This window comes from Geotrypetes seraphini, chromosome 7 (genome assembly GCF_902459505.1).
Source record: "Geotrypetes seraphini chromosome 7, aGeoSer1.1, whole genome shotgun sequence".
Classification (NCBI taxonomy): Eukaryota; Metazoa; Chordata; class Amphibia; order Gymnophiona; family Dermophiidae; genus Geotrypetes; species Geotrypetes seraphini.
In genome coordinates, this window is record NC_047090.1 from 189209517 (window position 1) to 189227827 (window position 18311).

The window sequence follows — 18311 nt, forward strand, 5'->3', positions numbered from 1 at the left end:
TTTGCACCTGTTAATAATTTGATAACTGTGTTTTGTACTAATTGTAGTCAGTGATGCTCATAGTAACATAGTAGATGACGGCAGATAAAGACCCGAATGGTCCATCCAGTCTGCCCAACCTGATTCAATTTACATTTTTTTTTTTTTCTTCTTAGCTATTTCTGGGCAAGAATCCAAAGCTTTACCCGGTACTGTGCTTGGGTTCCAACTGCCGAAATCTCTGTTAAGACTTACTCCAGCCCATCTACACCCTCCCAGCCACTGAAGCCCTCCCTAGCCCATCCTCCACCAAACGGCCATACACAGACACAGACCGTGCAAGTCTGCCCAGTACTGGCCTAGTTCAATCTTTAATATTATTTTCTGATTCTAAATCTTCTGTGTTCATCCCACACTTCTTTGAACTCAGTCACCGTTTTCCTCTCCACCACCTCTCTCGGGAGCGCATTCCAGGCATCCACTACCCTCTCCGTAAAGTAGAATTTCCTAACATTGCCTTTGAATCTACCACCCCTCAACCTCAAATTATGTCCTCTGGTTTTACTATTTTCCTTTCTCTGGAAAAGATTTTGTTCTACGTTAATTCCCTTTAAGTATTTGAACGTCTGAATCATATCTCCCCTGTCTCTCCTTTCCTCTAGGGTATACATATTCAGGGCTTCCAGTCTCTCCTCATACGTCTTCTGGCGCAAGCCTCCTATCATTTTCATCGCCCTCCTCTGGACCGCCTCAAGTCTTCTTACGTCTTTCGCCACATACGGTCTCCAAAACTGAACACAATACTCCAAGTGGGGCCTTACCAATGACCTGTACAGGGGCATCAACACCTTCTTCCTTCTACTGACTACGCCTCTCTTTATACAGCCCAGCATCCTTCTGGCAGCAGCCACTGCCTTGTCACACTGTTTATTCGCCTTTAGATCTTCGGACACTATCACCCCAAGGTCCCTCTCCCCGTCCGTGCATAACAGCTTCTCTCCTCCCAGCATATACGGTTCCTTCCTATTATTAATCCCCAAATGCATTACTCTGCATTTCTTTGCATTGAATTTTAGTTGCCAGACATTAGACCATTCCTCTAACTTTTGCAGATCCTTTTTCATTTTTTTTCACTCCCTCTTCGGTGTCTACTCTGTTACAAATCTTGGTATCATCTGCAAAAAGGCACACTTTTCCTTCTAACTCTTCAGCAATGTCACTCACAAACATATTGAACAGAATTGGCCCCAGCACTGAACCCTGAGGGACTCCACTACTCACCTTTCCTTCCTTCGAGCGACTTCTATTAACCACCACCCTCTGGCGTCTGTCCGACAGCCAGTTTCTGACCCAGTTCACCACTTTGGGTCCTAACTTCAGCCCTTCAAGTTTGTTCAAAAGCCTCCTATGAGGAACTGTATCAAAGGCTTTGCTGAAATCCAAGAAAATTACATCTAGCATATGTCCTCGATCCAGCTCTCTGGTCACCCAATCGAAAAATTCAATCAGGTTCATTTGGCACGATTTACCTTTAGTAAAGCCATGTTGCCTCGGATCCTGTAACCCATTAGATTCAAAGAAGTGCACTATCCTTTCTTTCAGCAACACTTCCATTATTTTTCTAACAACTGAAGTGAGGCTCACCGGCCTGTAGTTTCCTGCTTCATCCCTGTGACCACTTTTATGAATAGGGACCACATCCGCTCTCCTCCAATCCCAGGAATCACTCCCGTCTCCAGAGATTTGTTGAACAAGTCTTTAATAGGACTCGCCAGAACCTCTCTGAGCTCCCTTAGTATCCTGGGATGGATCCCGTCTGGTCCCATCGCTTTGTCCACCTTCAGTTTTTCAAGTTGCTCATAAACACCCTCCTCCGTGAACGGCGCAGAATCTACTCCATTTTCTCGTGTAACTTTGCCAGACAATCTCGGTCCTTCTCCAGGATTTTCTTCTGTGAACACAGAACAGAAGTATTTGTTTAGCACATTTGCTTTCTCCTCATCACTCTCCACATATTGGTTCCCAGCATCTTTTAGCCTAGCAATTCCATTTTTTATCTTCCTCCTTTCACTAATATATCTGAAAAAATTTTTATCTCCCTTTTTTACATTTTTAGCCATTTGTTCTTCCGCCTGTGCTTTTGCCAAACGTATCTCTCTCTTGGCTTCTTTCAGTTTCACCCTGTAGTCCTTTCTGCTCTCCTCTTCTTGGGGTTTTTTATATTTCATGAACGCCAACTCTTTCGCCTTTATTTTCTCAGCCACTAGGTTGGAGAACCATATCGGCTTCCTTTTTCTCTTGTTTTTATTGATTTTCTTCACATAAAGGTCCGTAGCCATTTTTATCGCTCCCCTTAGACCACTGTCTTTCCACTTCTCTTATGTCCTCCCATCCTAACAGCTCTTTCTTCAGGTACTTTCCCATTGCATTAAAGTCCGTACGTTTGAAATCTAGGACTTTAAGTATCGTGCGGCCACTCTCCACTTTAGACGTTATATCAAACCAAACCGTTTGATGATCGCTACTACCCAGGTGAGCACCCACTCGAACATTAGAGATACTCTCTCCATTTGTGAGGACCAGATCCAATATCGCTTTTTCCCTTGTGGGTTCCGTCACCATTTGTCTGAGCAGAGCCTCTTGAAAGGCATCCACAATCTCCCTACTTCTTTCCGATTCCGCAGACGGAACATTCCAGTCCGCATCCGGCAGGTTGAAATCTCTTTCAAGATATGTCATGTAGTGCTTTTACAATAATCAAGTTGGGTAATTACTAGAATGTATGAATACCTTAATGGCCTGTGTAGTATAGAGGTGAGTGACAGAGGAGATCAGTTTGAGTTTAACCACATAAGAACACAAGAATAGCCTTACTGGGTCAAACCAATGGTCCATCAAGCCCAGTAGCCCATTATCATGGTGACCAATCCAGGTTACTAGTACCTGGCCAAAACCCAAGGTGTAGCAACATTCCATGCTACCGATACAGGGCAAGCAGTGGCTTCCCCCATGTCTTTCTCAATAACAGACTATGGACTTTTCCTCCAGGAACTTGTCCAAACCTTTCTTAAAACCAGCTACGCTATCCGCTCTTACCACATCCTCTGGCAACGCGTTCCAGAGCTTAACTATTCTCTGAGTGAAAATAATTTCCTCCTATTGGTTTTAAAAGTATTTTCTTGTAACTTCATTGAGTGTCCCCCTAGTCTTTGTAATTTTTGAGGGAGTGAAAAATCAATCCACTTGTACCTGTTCTGATCCACTCAGGATTTTGTAGGCTTAAATCCTATCTCCCCTCAGCCGTCTCTTTTCCAAGTTGAAGAGCCCTAACCGTTTTAGTCTTTCCTCATGCGAGAAGAGTTCCATCCCCTTTACCATCTTGATCGCTCTTCTTTGAACCTTTTCCAGCGCCACTATATCTTTCTTGAGATGAGACCAGAATTGAATACAATACTCCAGATGAAGTTGCAGCATGGAGTGATACAGGGGCATTATAACATTTTTAGTTTTGTTAACCGTCCCTTTTTAAATAATTCCTAGCATCCTGTTTGCTTTTTTGGCTGCCGCCACTCATTGGGCGGAAGGTTTCATCATATTGTCTGCAATAACACAAAATACTTTTCTTGGGCCCTAACCCCCAAGGTGGACCCTAGCATCCGGTAACTGTGATTCGGGTTATTCTTCCCAATGTGTATCACTTTGCATTTGTCCACATTAATTTTCATCTACCACTTGGATGGCCAGTCTTCCAATTTCCTAAGGTCTGCCTTAATGGTCCATTGTCTCTACTCCTAATTCTACTTGTGCCAAATTTATTGTAAGTCACCTTAAACCTAGCTAGGCATAGAGCGACCTAGAAATTGGAGATTAGATTAGAACCTAGATAATCCCTGGCTTTCCTTCATTTCTTTTCATTTGGTTATACAGTGGAACCTTGGTTTTTTTGCTTGAAAATAACCCAATTGAATCTGTCTCATCCATAAAAATTTTAGGAGTTATAATTGATACGAACTTATCTTTTCATGATCACATAAGTCAAACGGTTAAATCCTGTTTTTATAAATTACGTCTGATAAGATCCATTTCATCCTTCTTAGAACCAAAATCTGTTAATATCCTTGTCCACTCCATGATCATTTCCAAATTAGATTATTGTAATTCTTTGCTATACAATATTTCCCAAAAAGAAAAGAAAAGACTCCAAATAATCCAAAATACGGCCATAAAACTTATACATAAAGCAAAAAAATATGACCATGTAACACCCCTTCTTATTAAATCACACTGGTTACCTATTACCGTATTTTCACGCATATAACGCGCGCGTTATACGCGTTTTTACCTACCGCGCATACCCCTCGCGCGTTATATGCGTGAGCGCGGTATACAAAAGTTTTAAAACATAGTTCCCACCCCGCCCGACGCCCGATTCACCCCCCCCAGCAGGACCGCTCGCACCCCCACCCCGAACGACCGCTCGCACGCGCTCCCACCCGCACCCGCATCCACGATCGGAGCAAGAGGGAGCCCAAGCCCTCTTGCCCGGCCGACTCCCCGACGTCCGATACATCCCCCCCCCCCGGCAGGACCACTCGCACCCCCACCCCGAACGACCGCTCGCACGCGCTCCCACCCGCACCCGCATCCACGATCGGAGCAAGAGGGAGCCCAAGCCCTCTTGCCCGGCCGACTCCCCGACGTCCGATACATCCCCCCCCCCCGGCAGGACCACTCGCACCCCCACCCCGAAGGACCGCCGACTTCCCGACAATATCGGGCCAGAAGGGAGCCCAAACCCTCCTGGCCACGGCGACCCCCTAACCCCACCCCCCACTACATTACGGGCAGGAGGGATCCCAGGCCCTCCTGCCCTCGACGCAAACCCCCCTCCCCCCCAACGACCGCCCCCCCCAAGAACCTCCGACCGCCCCCCCGCCGACCCGCGATCCCCCTGGCGACCCCCCCACCCCCCTCCCCCGTACCTTTGGTAGTTGGCCGGACAGACGGGAGCCAAACCCGCCTGTCCGGCAGGCAGCCAACGAAGGAATGAGGCCGGATTGGCCCATCCATCCTAAAGCTCCGCCTACTGGTGGGGCCTAAGGCGCGTGGGCCAATCAGAATAGGCCCTGGAGCCTTAGGTCCCACCTGGGGGCGCGGCCTGAGGCACATGGGCCCACCCCGACCATGTGCCTCAGGCCGCGCCCCCAGGTGGGACCTAAGGCTCCAGGGCCTATTCTGATTGGCCCACGCGCCTTAGGCCCCACCAGTAGGCGGAGCTTTAGGATGGATGGGCCAATCCGGCCTCATTCCTTCGTTGGCTGCCTTCCGGACAGGCGGGTTTGGCTCCCGTCTGTCCGGCCAACTACCAAAGGTACGGGGAAGGGGGGTGGGGGGGTCGTGGGGGTCGCCAGGGGGGTCGCGGGTCGGCTGGGGGAGCGGTCGGAGGTTCTTGGGGGGGGCGGTCGTTGGGGGGGAGGGGGGTTTGCGTCGAGGGCAGGAGGGCCTGGGATCCCTCCTGCCCGTAATGTAGTGCGGGGTGGGGTTAGGGGGTCGCCGTGGCCAGGAGGGTTTGGGCTCCCTTCTGGCCCAACTACCAAAGGTACGGGGAAGGGGGGTGGGGGGTCGTGGGGGTCGCCAGGGGGGGTCGCGGGTCGGCTGGGGGGGGCGGTCGGAGGTTCTTGGGGGGGGGGCAGGCGTTGGGGGGAGGGGGGTTTGCGTCGAGGGCAGGAGGGCCTGGGATCCCTCCTGCCCGTAATGTAGTGCGGTGTGGGGTTAGGGGGTCGCCGTGGCCAGGAGGATTTGGGCTCCCTCCTGGCCCGATATTGTTGGGGAGTCGGCGGTCCTTCGGGGGGAGGGATGTATCGGACGTCGGGGGGGGGGCATCAGGCTTTCAGGATGGGGACAGACCTTCAAGGGGGGACAGTGCACGGAAGTCAGGGGGGGTGAACGGAGAGTCGGAAAGTCAGGGCGGGCGAAAGGAGCGTCGGGCAGCATGCGCGGTATACCCGTGAGCGCGGTATACCAAAGTTTTTGTACATATCATCGTGATTTCTGCGCGCTATACCCGTGTGCGCGTTTTATACGGGTGTGCGTTATTTGCGTGAAAATACGGTAATCATAGAATAACTTTTAAAATAGCATTTCTAGTTTTTAAGGTTCTAATATATAACACCCCTCAATTTATATCTAGAATGATTATCCCTTATCATTCTAATCGAACTCTTCACTCATCACAACAAGAGTTACTTTTGGTCCCTTCACTCAAAATTGTGGGAACAAGGAGAAACGATATGTTCTCTGTTTTAGCTCCCCAACTCTGGAACACTCTGCCTCTTTTTATTAGAAAGGATAGAGATATTATCTCTTTTAAAAAACTCTTAAAAACTTTTTTATTTAATGACGCTTTTAATGAATAATTTTTTCTCTTTTTATTTTTCATCCCTACCTTATGTTTTTTCCTAATATATGTTTTTTCCTTCACCATTAGAAAATATGTAACTTTTCCCCCCTTTCCTCCCTTTTTCATGTTTGTTTTTAATGTATTATTTAATTATTTAACAAATACGTGTTTTATTGTTTTTTTTTAATGTTTTACTAATATGATTGAATGTTCTCTTATAATCTGTTTTTAAATGTACATCGCTTAGAATGTTTTAAATAGGCGATTCATCAAAAATTAAGTGAACTTGAACTTGAACTTGTTTACGAGCATAATTCGTTCCAGAAGCATGCTCGTAAACCAAATTGCTCGTATATCAAAGCAAGTTTCCCCATGGGAAGTAAGGGAAACTGCTTTGCTTTGATTGGTTCCACCTCCTCCCCCCCTGAGGCTACTGGCGCTGCTCCATTCTCCCCCCCCCATTGAGGAATCCGACGCTGTTCCAAACCCCTCCCCGCGATCCGGCTTCCCCCCCTGCGAACCGGCATCCTCCCCCCACTCGCGTTGCCCCCCCCCTCCACTGCGATCCTACTTCCCTCCCCCCTTCCCCCGAGCACGTCAATGACACTTCCTTTACCCGACTTGGCACCAGTGCCGGTGCCCAAAGATCCTCCCTCTTCTGGGCTGGGCTGGGCTGGACTGGCTTTGAGCATTTGCGCATGCTCAAAGCCTTCTGGTCTCGCTCTCTCCGAGATTGAGAGCGAGACCAGAAGGTTTTGAGCATGTGAAAATACTCAAAGCCAGTCCAGCCCAGCCCAGCCCAGACCAGAAGAGGGAGGATCTCCGACGCACCGCCCAGCCCAGGCCGCGCCAGAAGAGGGAGGATCTTTGGGCACCGGCACTGGTGCCAAGTCGGGTAAAGGAAGTGTCATTGACGTGCTCGGGGGTGGGGTGGGGGGAAGTAGGATCGCGGTGGAGGGGGGGCAACACGAGCGGGGGGGATGCCGGATCACTGGGGGGATGCCGAATCGCGGGAGGGGGGGGTGCTCGTACAGCAAGGCAAGCTCGGTTTATGAGGCACCAAGTTTGCAAATGTTTTGCTCGTCTTGCAAAACACTCGCAAACTGGTGCACTCGTAAACCGAGGTACCACTGTATTTATTAAACAGATATAACCAAATGAAAGGGCCAGCATAAGGGGTAAATCAGTGAAGCACTGGCTCAGGTTGCCCAAACAGGAAGAGTCTCCTTCTCGTGTTTGAATCGGGTGGTGTGGTCTATAGCAGAGAGAGAGCACAATGGCACGAGCCAAGGAACTTGCCCCCACCACAGTTTCTATAACGGCATGCTGAAGCAGGGAGAAACTGGAGCTGGAGGCTGATGGCTCTGAAAAAGGGGCTGGAGGCTGGTGCTGGGTTTGGGGGTTGGGGGATGAGAGGGAGGCTCTGATGTAAGTGAAGGGAGAAAGAGGTTGAGAATTGAGAGAAGGGGCATGTGTTTAATTGCTCATTGCTTACACTAAGGGCACCACTATTGGTCAGATGTTAAAACGCAGCAACCCCCATAGTGAAGTAGGGTCCCACTCACCTTGTTCCCAGTGCCAATGGTGTGATAAAACTATAGTGGGCAGCGTTTGGTGTGACCCATGTACAGGGCAGGTTATTCAAGCTAAACAACATACCACATGTAAATCGGGATGGGTGATTTATGCCATCATTTGTCCCTGTCCCCGGGTATACGTGGGTCGCACCAAACGTGCTGTCCAGTTGAGACTTAATGAACACAAGTCCAGAATAGTTAAGGGGAATCAGTCGGCCCCTCTAGTCCAGCATTGGCTGTCCAAGCAGCACTCGGTGGACCAAATTAGGTGGAGAATTATTGACACTCTGATTATACAAGGGGTAGAAGGAGATCTGGAAGCTAAGTTAAACTATCTAGAGCAAAGATGGATTTACCGCCTAAATACGGTTATCCCTCACGGTCTTAATCTTGAATTAGAATGGTCATCCCTTTTATGACATCTCCCTGGGATTTAGTTTACCTTTTTATGCATAGGACGGGAGGATAAAAATGATTCATTATCAAATCTTGTTAGGCTTCCTCGACTCGCAGGTTTGGGGTGATCAAGTGGGTAGTGGCTTTTGGCCCCTCCCCTATCACCTCCCACTTCCAGGTCGGGGATATTTAAAGACTGCCATACCACGCCGTGGCCATCTTGAGAATTTCGATCGGGTGGTTACGTCGTGAGAAGCCAGTATTAAAAAGGTATGAGTTTACAGTTTTATTGCTAGTGGGTACTTAGTAATATATGGTTCTCAATATTATGCTTAACGTTCCTGTTATTAAAGGAAGTTTTTTATTGCAGGGATAGTAGCCCTGAGGAAACCCCCTCTACGGGTGAAACATGTTGGCTTTTATATCCCTTGTCAACCACCATCCCGGTTAAGCTAAGTTTCTTAGCAAATTATGATATTAATCTTAAGTTATTAAAACAATAAGAGAACACAAAATAATTCACTTTAAGACTCAACTAGTTTTATATTTAAACCGACCCAGTGACGATTGGGTGCATAAAGCCAGGGGTTATGATCTTTTATTGAACCCTTGGTGGCATCTCTGAGGGCCGTGAAGATAAACGAAAACTAAATTGTTGATACAAGGTATTTAAGGGAGGTTTAGAACACCGCCCCTATTCACAATCTGTATTCCAACCTTGTACTAACCATCAGTTAAGCCTACTATCTAATTTTAGTTTATGGCATTCCTTTCCCTTTTCCTGAATTGTAATTATTGTATGTAAGCTGCTTAGATCCTTAATTGGTCCAGGCGGTATATCAAGCCAATACATTAAAATAATATTAACAATTGCAAAAAAAAGCAGAAGTTTAATGACACTGGAAAGAAATCTGACATTTCATGTTTTCTTCCCACCCTTTTGTGTTAGACAAGCATAGTTGAGTTCTTCTGTCAGTTTTTTTCATTGGGTGACCGAGTTAATCTTTCTCTAGCTTTACTTTGCCTGGTCATTCTATCACAGACTCTTGACAACCCTTTGCCAATTTTTCTTCTAACAGGTCTGATCACTGGACTGTCGTCTGTTCACAGCAGGGCCATTGCTAGGCTTGCTGAGACCTAGAATGAAGATTTGGGAGGAGGCCAGAAGGATGCACTTCATTCACTTTGAAGCAGATCTGGAGCCCTCGCAATCTGGTAGCTCGGCTATCTGTGCAATTTCCACCACAACCTTGCTTCACGTACGTTGAAAAAAAAAATGTCCAATCTGCTTTGTCATGATTCGATTGCATTGAGCTGTGCCTTTTGTGTACAGTGGTGCCTCACACAACGAACTTAATTGGTTCCAGGAGCAAGTTTGTTATGCGAAAAGTTCGTTATGTGAAACGCGTTTTCCCATAACAATACATGTAAAAAAAAATAATTCGTTCTGTAGCATAAAATAAGCTAAGATGACATAAAAAAAGATAAATTTATCTTGTTAGAGCTGTTAGCATGATATAGAGGGGATATATGTGAAGGGGAGGGGAGACAGGGGTTTTGTTGATCCTTGCTGTGTATTATAATCACCCCCCACATACTCCCCAGTACCTTTTTTAATTCCTCCCATCTTTCCCAGCCAGTGGCGTACAGGCCAGAAGCGCAGAGATCAGGAGCAATTCCTCTGCACGCCTGTGTGGGCCCATGCCGATCTCCGAATGGCTGCAGTTAGTTCTTGTGAGTCCCGCGAGAGCTGGCTGCAGTTAGTTCTTGTGAGTCCCGCGAGAGCTGGCTGCAGTTAGTTCTTGTGAGTCCCGCGAGAGCTGACTGCAGCCATTCAGAGATCAGCGCAGGCCCAGGCAGTAGCACAGAAGGCTTGCTCTTGATCTCTGTCTGCGCTTCTGGCTGGGAAATTTGCTAGACCACCAGTTCGAGTGAGCGGGTGAGATTAAAGTTGCAGCAGTGGTGGCTTTTTTAAAAAAATATGTGGCGGCGGGGGGAGGTTTAAAAATATGCGGTGGCGGCAGAGGCTTAAAAATATGCAGCAGCGGCGGCAGGGGGGTTTAAAATATGTAGCGCCACTGCACAGGGAGCCAGGTGGAGAGAGGGCAGTTAAGCGATGCAGCTCGGGCGACTTCGTTATGTGAAACGAAGTTCGTTGTGGGAAGCAAGACCTGAAGTTCGTTGTGCGCAGCGTTCGCTGTGCGAGGCGTCCGTTGTGTGAGGCACCACTGTATTTATAACATAAAACAACCTCATGCAACACTATAGTTAGTGGCCAATGAAGTGCTGTAGATTACAAACCAACTGAATGCACAATTTATTGTATAGACTCTGGGCAAGTCATTTAGGGGTCCTTTTACTAAAGATTAGCGTGCATTAAATGCCAAGGCGCCCATAGAATATAATGGGCGCCTTAATATTTGACATGCGCTAAATCGATTTGCATACGCTAAATTGGTTAGCGCACCTTCCTAAAAGGACCCCTTAATGCTTCATTGCCCCAGGTACCAAAAAACACCATAGACTGTGAGTCCACTGTACATAATGGCCCTGATTCTGCAAAGTGCTCCCGATTGTAGGCAGTTGTAGGCGTCCTACAGCTGTCTAATCAGCCAATCGGGAGGCACTTTTTCTATAAAAAAAATGCTCCCCAGACAGGCCGCCTATATTGAAGGTGCCTCCAGGGAGCCTAGAGAGGCTCGCAAGCCCGCCTAAGCTCACCTAAGACTAGGCGGTAGCCTTAAGAGAACCTAGGTGGCCCTACGCGTCTCCCTAGCAGAATGGGAGACGCTTACAATGTAGGCTAGCAAAATGCTGGCCTACATGGTAAGTAGATGAGGCCGCTGTATCTAATCGTGGCAAGGATCTCCCTGCCGTGATTAGTATAGCTGCCCCATCTATGGACGCAAGTCTCCCCTCCCCCCAGCGCGGTCATGCGTCTAAACAGTATACCATGTGGAGATCTCATATCCAAGCTCGGTCTTAGATAAATTGAAGTATTTAGGAATCTTTTTTGCTCCCTCTATAGAGGACACAAAAACTTATGCGGTGGATCATATCTTCTCAATAATAAAATCTGTCACTGCACAATGGTCAAATACATTAACTTTATTTACTTATTTATTCACCAAATTGGAAACACATTATAGTATTTTGAGATGGACTTTAATATGAATTTCTGAAACAGTCCATTGCATTTTCATATGAATTTTGGAATGTTTGAACTAGAGAATGACACGGTGAAAAAATTGGTCCCCGCCACCGCCCCGTCCCCGTCTCACCATCCTCTGCACCGCCCCGTCACCGCCATTCCCTTCACCGCCCCGTCACCGCCACTGCCACCCCATTCACCGCCCCGTCACCGTCACCGCTGCATATATAAAAGCCTCAAACGGGTACGATTTTAAATACTTTTCTTTATTTACGTATAAAGGAAACATTCTTTAAAACTTTAAAACTTAGTTAAATATTAGTTAATAACTATACAAAAACAAACACGACATGTACTTTTAATGCTTACAATGTTAGCCTACATGGTAAGTAGACGCGGCCGCTGTACCTAATCGCGGCAAATCGTGTACCTAATCGTGTACCAAATCGTGTACCTAATCGCGGTCACTATGCTAATCGTGATTAGCATAGTGACCGCGGCTACGGCTGCAAGTCTCCCCTCCCCCCAGCGATCACGGCAGGAGGGCACCCAACCCCTCCTGTAGACCCCCCCCCCAACGGCCCTCCCGACAATCGCAGCAGAAGGGTACCCAACCCCTCCTGCCGGTCCTCCCAATGGCCTCCCCTAAGATCGCCGGCAGGAGGGTACCCAACCCCTCCTGCTGGACCCCCCCCCAACGAACCCTCCCACCCCGGAACCCCCTTAGTCTTACTTTCCAAGTTGGACCGGACGGCTCCTCACACGTATGGCCAGCAGGCTTGCCTCCGTCCAAATGAGGCGGGCCCGCCCCTACCCTGCCCAACCCACAGGATCCTAGGGCCTGATTGGTCTAGGCACCTAAAGCCACTCCCGCTATAGGAGGGGCCTTAGGTGCTTGGGCCAATCAGGCCCTAGGATCCTGTGGGTTAGGCAGGGGAGGGGAGGGGCGGGCCCGCCTCATTTGGACGGAGGCAGGCCTGCTGGCCAGACGAGCGAGGAGCTGTCCGGTCCAACTTGGAAAGTAAGACTAAGGGTGGTGTTTCGGGATGGCGGGGTTTGTTGGGGGAGGGTCCGGCAGGAGGGGTTGGGCACCCTCCTATTGGCGATATAGGGGGCCGTTGGGGGGGCCGGCAGGAGGGGTTGGGCACCCTCCTACCAGTGATCATAGGGGGGCTGTTGGGGAGCTGGCAGGAGGGGTTGGATATCCTCCTGCTGCGATCGTCGGGGGGGCTGTTGGGGTAGGCAGGAGGGGATGGGTACCCTCCTGCCGCGATCGTTGGGGAGGGCTGGTTCTGTCGGCATGAAGGGCTGAGCACCTTTCTGCCGGCGATCGTCGGAGGGGGGGGGGCGGGTTCTATTGGCAGGAAGGGTTGATCTGACAAATGAGGAGCCAGTATATTGGGGGGCGGAGTCAATGCGGCAACGTGCAGGTGAAACACAGGTAAATAGCGGTTCCTAGAAGGGGGGACATTGGCCTGCGGGGACAAATCTATTCACCGTTTTTGCGGGCGGTGAAAGGATTTGTCCCCGCGTCTGCGGCGATTTGCTAATGAGGTCACCATAACCCGCAGCCAAACCGCAGCCACGCAGCGGTTCGCTGCGGGGATCGCTCCCCGTGTCATTCTCTAGTTTGAACGTATGTGGTTTTGAATGTGGGGATGTTATTGATATTTTGCTTCCCTTATTATTATTGTCTTTTTGGGTTTTTTTGAAACACCCTTATATTTTTCTTTGTTCCCACACCGGATGCACGTTTGCACTTTATATTTATTCATCAAGGTTAAGCGCATATAAATTGAGGGTATTATGATGTAGGGGGCAGGATTTATTTAGACTTTTGTCTAAGTGCTAATCACTTATGAATACCTGCCCCGGGCTTTGGTTACTCGTGGGGATGACTGAGCCCGTAATGAAACCCCTTATTTAATTTTTGAGTGTATTTATTGATCAAACCTTTAGTGCAACTTACTATCCGGTGGTGGTTTAACGAAGAAAACAATTTACCAATTATTTTGTATTTGAGTTATATTTTTTACTGCACAATGGACCCATTAAAACTCTCTTGGTGGGGCCGATTGGACTCTATCAAAATGGTACTGTTGCCTAAAATTACCTACATCTTATCGATGCTACCGTTTCTCCTACCAGAAGGAACATATGCTAAGATGGAAGCATTAATGAACTCTTATCTCTGGAATCACAAAGTTCCTAGAATAGCTTTGAAAAACTTGAAATGTTCTAAGAACAATGGAGGTGTGAACATCCCTAGTTTATATGACTACCATATAGTGTTCCTTTGCAGACAAGGCTCCCAATGGATACTACCTCCAAATTCTATGCACTTTCCAACCTGGTTGAAATTTAATCTATAACAAAGATTTCCTACAGCTCTTATCCTTTATCAATATTGAAGCAAACTAACCCAGTTTTAATATCAACAGCATCAGCCATCAAAGAAATGGATGCTTTACTTGATATAAAATGGTCTGAAACCACATTATCCTCTATTTGACTTAACCCACAAGTGTCCATTCAGGGCAAATACAGAGAATGGAAATCCTGGATTAAATCTGGTATATGGACTATCTCAAACTATATCATGATAATGACTGGACTACATTTGCGGCTTTATCGGATGAATACCATATTTCACCTACCCAATTTTACAGATGGATTGAGCTAAGACACTCTCTTCAAGCACTGCTAACTAAAATCTCCATCACGCAAGAGACCCCATCATTATTGACCTGGTGTAAAATTCTTAGATTGAAGAATGGCGAGGCCTCTGCCTGGTACAAACTACTCAAGAAATATAAATTTGCTTCTTCTTCAGCGTTACATGTAGTCTGGGCTCAAGACACGTCTTCTTCATTCTTTACTTCCACATGGGAAACTATTTGGCTTAACTCCTTTAGTTCATTATAATCGGCGACGAGTAAACAATTAGTCCTCTTCCTATATCATAGAGCATATTGGACACCATATAAATTGTCCAAAACTTCCATAAATAATTCCAACCTTTGTTGGTCCTGTTCAACTCAGATTGGTGCCTTAGACCATATGCTTTATCATTGTACTCTATTACAGCCTTATTGGTCTAACATATGGTCTACTATCTATGCTATTCTACCCATCACGGTACCCATTACTTATTCTGTTGTTATATTTGATGGATTCGCACTATCACAGCTGTTATCCAAATATGATGATAAACTATTAAGATGCTTATTATTGATTGCCATCAAGATAATTCTTTCTCATTGGAAAGATTTTAACGCACTAAATTATAATGAATGGTGGAACACTGTCTTTATACAAAATATGAAAAAACTATAGTTATCAATATGAACAATAAGACTTGGCAGAGAGTACTGGATTATTGTAACAATCCTCACACTTGACTTGTAGTATTATATGACATAATTGAAGATACTCACAATACTATTCACTTTACTCTATTCTGGACTTGCATTTTCTATTATTACTGCAAGACTGAAAATGTTTTCCTTGTTCCTTATTGGTTGATTTTCTGTATTTTGTTTATTGAAAATTCCAATAAACATTATTGAACAAAAAAAAAAAAGAAAAGATCCATACATTCTTTTGGGAAAACATGAGATCCGTTATTGGAAGTAACTGTCATGCCCTATTAATATAATCTTGCCATATGTATTATTGTACTGATTTTATACATTATTTTGTTAGCACATTGTTATAAAACTATTCTGGTTGTACATTAACTATCCCTCTTCTTTTTTTTTTTTTATAACCTGTTTGATAACTAATAACAAATAAAAATGATTGAACTTAAAAAAAAATTGCAAAATTGCCAACTGCTGAACAAATTGTAAATAGATACAACAAGCATTGTTTGGAATGTCTGTATATTATTACAGAGACATAAATTGCACAGCAGTAAAGCATAAGATGAAGGCAACCTCATCAAGATATAGAACACACACGGGCAGTAAGGTCGTTATTGAATACAAGCACAGTATGTGAGAACAGAGAGTGTCAGAACAGTTAGGGCGCTGGCCTTTGACCAGAGGACCGCCGCATGAGCGGACTGCTTGGCACGATGGACCACTGGTCTGACCCAGCAGCGGCAATTCTTATGTTCTATGACCACAAAATAACAGAAACTTGTATATACCAAAGATCAAGTACAATATGACATTGCAATAAGAATGGAGAGGTGACCAAGGGTGATGGTAGGAGCTGAGAGTACTGGACTTCTCTGCGTTAGCCTTTTCATATTTAGGCGTTAAGCAAAGTGTATTCCACCATGTGTTGTAATCTGTGTTTGATAAGTTTTTCCAGTTATGTAATACATTTTGTAACGCAAGAGTAAACATAGCATGGAAAAGCTTGGCCCCATGTTATGATAGAGGCAATGAATCATGTACACATCCAAATAGTATTTGAGAGTGGTCAACAGTAGTTGAGATGGATAATACAGAAGCTATAGAATTAATTTTGGTTTCTGCCAAGTATTTGTGACCTGGAATGTATACTGGGCTAGATTGACCATTGGTCTGATCCTGTATGGCTATTGTCAAGTTCTTATGTCAGAAGCCTAAGAAACAAGATGGGATAGTTAGAATATATTGCACTAAATGAAAAGATAGATATAATAGGCATCTCTGAGATCTGGTGGAAAGAAGAAAATCAATGGGACACTGTCATACCACGGCACAAATTATATTGGAGTGAAAGGGTGGATTGAATTGATCGGGTCAATTGAAAACATTTATATTTAAGTTATATCTATAAATTGTACCTCAGTTACTTCAGCCTTGATAACAAGCTCTCTGTTGAGACACATTTATTTATGAAAGTGTATAATATACCAATCGGGGAGATTCTCATTGGATCCTCTAATTCCTCCTTATATCAATATTCTTTCAAGATGTTTCAGTCTAGGCCATCCATCTTGAGTGGACGGCTTTATTTACCTGCTTGATTAAACAGTGTCTACTATGACCTTTCATTTAAATCTCTTGTAAATATCTACAACTGCTTCCCCAGTGAAGCAATAAACATAAGTATTTGGAAAGCCCAGTCTAGTGTGTGACATGTTTTGCCACCTGGAGAGGGAGGGTGGTTTCAAACTCTGGGATCTCCTAAGAAGGATACATGACCCCACTGCCCCTTCCACTGACTCAGGGGGTGGCTACATTTTTGAGACAAGAACCTCACCCATTCTCTATTACCCTAGAAACCAGGGTTAAAGGGGGAAACGTGTTCACCAGTCTGCACAAATTCATGTTTTTTTCAGGTTGACCAGCTTTCATATCTGTAATCCACACAGAACTTGTGGAATATTGTAACTGTACTTGTGATAACTCATGTCTCAAGTGATGAAGGAAGTAGAACCAGGAATTTGAATGCTTTTACTTTATTCAGGAAGAGATACAAGGGACAAGCTGAATCATGAGACATCTCTACAGGATAATAGGCTTCAAGTGCTAGATAATATGGAAGAAGATCCTTTGTATGGAAGAGAAGAGTACAGAGAGGATTCTACGGTGGCCATTTTGCACATTTCTTTGGCTGATAGCAAGGCCAGGACCTTCTAGAAGAGAGAAAAAGACAAGTAAATACTGAGCAGAGGCAATCTGAGGCAGAAAAATGCAAAATCTTTCTGAAAGGATTATCGTGATCAGTGTTGAAGTGGGAGTTACTTCAAGAACACATTGATTAGGTGCTGTTAGATCTGAATGCAGAACTTTTATTTTGGATTACATTATTACTTCCTGTTTTTTCATGCTCACGGTGTTCATACGGTAGATCTCTAATAAAGACCGGTTTCTTTCCTGCTCTGTACTTACATTGAAAAACTAGAGGTGATTAGTTTGGGGGAAGGAGGCTGCTAGAAGAGCCAGGTTTGTCCCTACCTCAGAGGATTTGGACCAAGTCCTCAGGGACCATCTGGCTAGCTGAGTTTTCAGGAAATCCATAATGAAATTGCAAGATATGAGGGTTCTTCAAAAGTTTCCTGCACTGTCATATTTCCATATTTTTTATATCTTTTCTGATGGTTTAAGAAGTTAGTAGGATACTGGGAAAAATGTATCATATACAGGGTGATTATGTGGAAGAGTGATGTAATTTCCTTTTTGAGATATTTAATAGTGTTTAAAAAATTAAAAGTGCTGAAACCTTTTGAAGATCTCATATATTTAACACACTCTTTCTCCATTGCATGCAAATATCTCTCATGCATATTCATTGTGGGTGCACTGACTGGCCAGGATGTTCCTGAGGACTGGGTTGAAAGCCACTGCTCTATCTCCTTTCCAAAATCCCTCTGCAGTGCCTACAGATGCAGAGAAAACACTTCCTTCAGCGCTGCTCCCAGAGTCAGCAGGTTGATGCATATGCGATGGCTATGAAGCTCATGTCTCCTGCAATGCTGCATAATGTTGGGGTTCATGGAAGCAACACTGCCACCTTCTGCCAACACGTGGGATCATTTTAATAAAGATTATTTCATAGACCAGAGAGAGGAAGGAAATCGGAGGCCAAGATGAATGTTGGAAACAATATACTCCTCAAAGTGATAGAAAACCGGAGAGAAGGGGAAGGCTAAATGATTGTTAATTGCTGTCTTTTACCTATGCTCAAATTGCTAATATACCTAACAACAGGAAGTTGGATTTACCTGCAATTATATCCCATGGGATTTCTTTAAGGGTTATTGGGTCTCTTGTGATTATTCTGCAAGAAAAAAGAAACAAACCAGGTATAAGGGAAGAAGGAGAGCGAGATTCTAGAGAAAAGCAGCAAAGTCATTTCAAAGGGATCA

The 18311-nt window shown here is 45.5% G+C and overlaps 2 protein-coding genes across 4 annotated transcripts in view; one reads left to right on the top strand and one right to left on the bottom strand.

The window, feature by feature from the left end:
* The window catches only part of ALKBH1 (alkB homolog 1, histone H2A dioxygenase), a 46100-nt gene extending 30936 nt beyond the window's left edge, over positions 1-15164 (top strand). The window contains exons 7-8 of one of the 3 annotated variants that reach the window (XR_004540170.1): positions 9432-9611; positions 13652-15164. The gene's annotated coding sequence lies outside the window, so the exon portion shown is untranslated. Of the gene's footprint in view, positions 1-9431; positions 9668-13651 lie in introns of those variants that run through there. The other 2 variants (XR_004540171.1, XM_033952772.1) reach the window with 2 other exon arrangements.
* Positions 15165-16891: 1727 nt separating this feature from the next.
* The window catches only part of LOC117364169 (uncharacterized transmembrane protein DDB_G0289901-like), a 374119-nt gene continuing 372699 nt past the window's right edge, over positions 16892-18311 (bottom strand). The window contains exon 27 of the mRNA XM_033953100.1: positions 16892-17078. The gene's annotated coding sequence lies outside the window, so the exon portion shown is untranslated. The remainder of the gene's footprint in view (positions 17079-18311) is intronic.